General features: G+C 45.1%; 1 pseudogene; it reads left to right on the forward strand.

Moving 5' to 3' along the window:
* The first annotated feature begins 2,892 nt into the window (after positions 1-2,892).
* LOC102917852 (H-2 class I histocompatibility antigen, Q10 alpha chain-like) lies at positions 2,893-5,163 on the forward strand (annotated as a pseudogene).
* Positions 5,164-5,375: the final 212 nt, after the last annotated feature.

Here is a 5,375-nt window from a genome sequence, read left to right on the forward strand (position 1 = left end):
TCCGTAGGTAAAAATGAACAGTAGAACAGGATGTTTCCAAGAGATGAACACACTACATTATAGTCATTGGGCATCTTCCCACGTACTTTCTCACCTTGCCAAATACCAGAGAAGGATGGCAGCAGCAAACGTGTAAAGGCACAGCAGAAGCAAAAGACATTCTGGAGTCTGTGGTGCGGGGGCCTCCCCTATCCAAGATTATAAGGGATTTTCAGCCTAGTGTGCTGACACCCTGAAGTCCATTGCCACCTGCTGCTCCTCTGACATGGCCATAAACAAGCCATCTTTTCAAATCCCAGCATGGTGATTTTTGCCTGCTTTTCATTTCTGAATCCCAGGGCCTGGAACAAGGCGATCCACATGGCAGATTCTCCATCACTTATTGAGGAGTAAATCTGAGAAGAAGATCCCTTAAAGCTGGAGACTAGAGAAGGAAAGGCAAGTTGTTTATTCATATGGTGGAGATCTTGTCGTGTGTGTGTGTGTGTGTGTGTGTGTGTGTGTGTGTGTGTGTGTGTGTGTGACATCCCGTCCATTCTAGGCCAGCAGACCTTAACCCAGGTAATCGAGAACCACTTCTCCACTCGGAACACAGCAGCAAGTCTATGGACAAAAGATGGAATCTGAGCCACATCTGACCTCACAGCCTCTGGAGACAAGAGAGAGGGGCCATCTCAGGTACAGGATTCCTCCCCATCCAGCATGCCTGTTGTTTTCAAACTCTCATCTGCCCAAGCCACAGTTATGCAGCCATATGACTTGCTGCATGGCACAGCCCCAGACTCTGTCACCAAGATAAGATCAGAACTAAGGAATGATGGCTCTGTGGATACATTTGAGACAAGGGGAGGCCACCTCTGTATAGGACTCAATAAAAGGGTATTAGGAAGGACACCTTGGTCCTAAGTCACAAGATATGAAATGGTGGCCATTGCACTCTCATGTTGGATAATATCATGTGTTTAGAAGGTTCCACATGGGTGTTTGGAGTATTGTGCTCAATGCCTGGGTGTAGGTGTCTGTTGAAGGAGCAGCCTGGTGTCATGTGGAGATATTACACCAATGTCTGAGCTGGGAATCATCAGAGTTCTCTCAGTAGCATATTATCCTCCTTGGTTCCTGCCTCTTCTATTCTACATTCTCTGTGGACATGGACTGTATGACCACTGACACAGCAGCCAACTCCCATCCTCATTTCCTTGCCTCCCTCAGACTGTTGTGAAATGAGATCACTAGGAAGCCAGGTGGACTGAGTTGGACAGAAAGAACCGTGATATAACAGTGAGATCATGGGAACCCCAGATCGTGAACCAGAGCTGGACACTTCAGTGATAGACATAGGTCTTTGGTTTCCTTTTTTCCTTGATTTTGTAAGCCAGATCAATATCTGGGCAAGGACCAAAAGAATGTTGTCAACAAGACAGGTATCAGGGTAAGTAACTTGTCCCCAGACACTGCTCCCAGGATACCACAGCACAGAGCTGTATCTGCAGATGGGCAATCAGGGCTCTGGAGATTCCTGTCCCAATAGTTCTTTCCATGGCACTCTGGTCTCTGTCACTCCCATTGGGATTTCATAGAGAAGCCAGTCAGCCTCATCCTGAATATGAGAGTGGTAAAGTGAATAAGGACCACTCTGCACTCATTATCTACCCATCATTTAGGGTACAGACTCATATAAATATATGACACTGATGAACTAGGTCGATAATATTCTGATTTCAATAATAAAATTTGATAACACAAAATGCACTCAATGAACTTGATTCTCCTATGGACATGGATGCAGCAAACTATGAAGGATTCAATGGTATTTTAAGTTCCAGAACGTAAGCAGCACCTGAATGAACCCAGTGAAGTATCAGAGATAAACATCCCCAGTGAGCAGAGTATGGTGGGACATGGATTTCTCTCAGTACTCAGGGGACAGAGGCATGTGGATGTCTGTGACTTCCTGGTCAACTAAAAGAAGGAAAAGTAAAGAAAAAAGGAAAATGATTTGAAGATGTAAATAAAAACACTCTCCCCTGTGTATGGCTAAACTCTGTAGACGACACAGCTGGAGTCCCAGAATCTGGGACCTCACAACCTCCTGTCCCTCCTACTCCCCGGATACTAAGAGCCTCTTCTGACCTCCACAGATGACTGTACTCCTAACACTCACAACCCATACACAAACAAATATACACATAAACAAAAATAAAAATAAATCTTAAATCTATTTTCCTTCTACATTTTTGTGAAGATATATTTCCTGCACTGTATATTAAACTAAATATTAAAAAAGAGTATCAGAATCCAAGATATGTCTAGTGGGAAAGCTGAGGATAAATACAGGCAGAGATGTAAACATCTATTAATTTCACCACATCATTGTATTTTGGAAAATAGCCATTCCTTTTTGTAAACATTATGCTTACATGTACTTTATTATTAATGTTCAATGAAGCAAATGTTTTAAATTTCTCAGTTCCTAACATAGTGAATGTGGACTGATATAATCCACACAAGCATAAGTACCTTTGAGGGACAGTCAATTTTTGAGACTTTATAGACATCCTCACATCTAGGTGTGAGAAATGTTGACTCAATGGCTTCTGGGCTGGACTCAGAAAGTATTTTGACCAGGATTAGATGGACAATGACCAGCGTAAGCAAATTGTCTTCATACACTACTCCTAGGAAACCAGGCCCCAGATCTGGGTCTGAGCGAGGAAAGCAGGGCCCAGGAGATTCCTCTTCCAGGAGTTCATCTTTCCATGATCCAACCACAATGCTCTCTATCACTACCATTGGGAATTCTTAGAGAAGCCAATCAGCCTCATCCATATCAAGATTATAAACTGAACACACACTAGTAGAGACTCAGTGTCCATCCACTCTTCAAGCAGGATGAAGACCTTGGTTCTCACGGCTCTCCTGCTGCTCCTGGCCAACCTGGCCCTGACCAGGCATCCAGAGGGTGAGTGAGTGTGGGTGTCAGGAGGGAAAGGACCTAACCTGGGAGACAAAAGGACTCACACCTACCCCTGAGTCTGCAGCACAGGAAAATCTGTCTCCTAGCACAGCCAAAACCTTCTGGTCCCTTATTTATTTTATATCCTGTCCCCTATCTCCTGTTCCCTGCACTTCTGTGAGAAATGTGGGGAGCAGCATAGGGTACTAGGAGGGAGTTATAGATCTAAGGTCCACTGCACTTAGGTTCACACCCTCTGCGCTATTTGCAAACTCTCCTCACTGGGCCTGACCTCCTGGAGCCCCAGTTCATCTGTGCTGTCTACATTAATGACATTCATATTGAGAGATTCAACAGCAGAGAGGAGCCTCCGAGGATGGAGCACTGTGCACCGTGGGTAGATCAGCAGAAGGCAGAGTATTGGCAAAGGAGACTGAGAATGTGCTGAGTATGATGCAAGTACACAAGAATTTAATGAAGAAAATATTTCTCATCTACCATCTAAGTGAAGCTGGTGAGTAAACCCAAATTAGAAATCCCAAATTTCAAGTTCCCAATGGCTTTGCTCTAGGCCCCATTTCCAAGATTTACCCCAGCAAAATGTGACCCACATAGACTAGGCTACAAAGAGCCTTGGGACACTGACCTGGTTTTCTGCACAATTTAAGCTCAAATGTGGCCATTTACAAAGGCCAAGTGGGAGGGACGGAGTCACTGGAGGGCCCCAAAGGACCTGGCCCTGTGAGGGTGGCTGACAGTAGGGACTTGGGCAGGAAATCACACAATCCAGATCCTGATGGCCTGCCATGTGTTGCCTGGAGGGAACTTCAGTCATGGACAATATGAATTACTCTTCAATGGCCATGATTACATTGCACTGAATGAGGACCTGAGAACTTGGACTGCAGTTGTCAAGGCAGCAGAAATGGTGAGGAAAGAATGGGAGATGACAAGTTTTGCAAAATATTTGAAGAATTACTTGCAGTATGAAGGTGTGAAGTTGATCCTCAGACAGCTAGACTATGGGAAGGAGATGATGCTAAGAACAGTTAAAAAAAGAACTGCCAACCCTGAACTGAGCCTAGAGCCCTTGTCCTCCTCAGCAGGGAGAAGCTGGATACTAACTCAGTCTTGCATCAAAGGGGAAGAGTGTCATGGGTTTCCTACTTGAACAAGAGAGAAGGACTAAGCCTTGAACAAGAGAGAGGGACTCTCATAGAACTAAGCCTTCACTCACGATAGATCAGTCTTTCAATTTAACAGCAATTCCCTTCCATTTGCCTTGTGAACCATGATGCCTGTCATACTTGTTCACTGTCCGTGTACTTGGAGGTCTGAGCTCAGTGATCCTGAGTGTCTGTCTCATCCAGTCAAAACCAGAACTCTATATTACTGGAAGGAGATCCAGAGTTCCCTGCTCTGTGCTGGCTTATGTTAATTCTGAAATTTTCCAAGGAATAGATTACCCCATCTTTATCCTAAGATTAGACTGATGTGTGGAGTTGGCATCTCTTCTTCTAGCCAACTTTCCCACCCATTCAAAACAAGGTTACATGCAGAGTGATGGATATTCAGGAAGAATGCAAAAAGCCTGAATTTTCTAATTTATTCCCTTCAGATACCCCTAAAATTCATGTGACCCGTAAGGTCAGAGCTGATGGGAAAATCACTCTAAGGTGTTGGGCCCTGGACTTTTACCCTGCTGAAATCACCCTGACCTGGCAGAGAGATGGGAGCAACCAAACTCTGGACATGGATGTGATAGAGACCAGGCCTGCAGGAGATGGAACCTTCCAGAAGTGGGCAGCTGTGGTGGTGCCTTCTGGGGAGGAGCAGAGATACACATGTCATGTGGATCATGAGGGCCTGCCTGAGCCCATCACCCTGAGATGGGGTAAGGACTGGGTGTGATCACAGAGTCTATCACAGAAAGATTGGGAGTATTAGGGAGAACTGGAACAAGGTCATGACTGATAGCTGTACAACAGAAGCCTCACTGTTCCTTCCATTCTCTGTCAGAGCCTCCTCAGCCCTCTGTCCCCATCATGCCAATTGTTACTGGCCTGGTTCTTGGAGCTGTGCTTATGGGAGCTGTTGTGACTTTTCTGATATGGAAGAGGAGGACTAAAGGTAAGGAAAGGGCAGGGTCTGAGTTCAAGTCTCCATGGGAATATCAGGTCCAGCTGAGACTGTGCCCTGTCACATGAGAGCAAATTTTCATCCACACAGTTGCTTATTCAGTCTTGTGCTGATGTGCTGACATTAACTCTATTGTGAAGGAAATAATGAACAGATTCTTCACTGCAGTGATAGAGATGGCAGAGTCCTGATCCTCAGCTGTCAGAGGTCAGATGGAAAGGTTCCTACTTAGAACACATATCCAGGAGTCCAGTTAGTCCTCCTCATGTACAATCTACTA

This window comes from Peromyscus maniculatus, chromosome 21 (assembly GCF_049852395.1).
Source record: "Peromyscus maniculatus bairdii isolate BWxNUB_F1_BW_parent chromosome 21, HU_Pman_BW_mat_3.1, whole genome shotgun sequence".
In the NCBI taxonomy this organism is placed as follows: domain Eukaryota; kingdom Metazoa; phylum Chordata; class Mammalia; order Rodentia; family Cricetidae; genus Peromyscus; species Peromyscus maniculatus.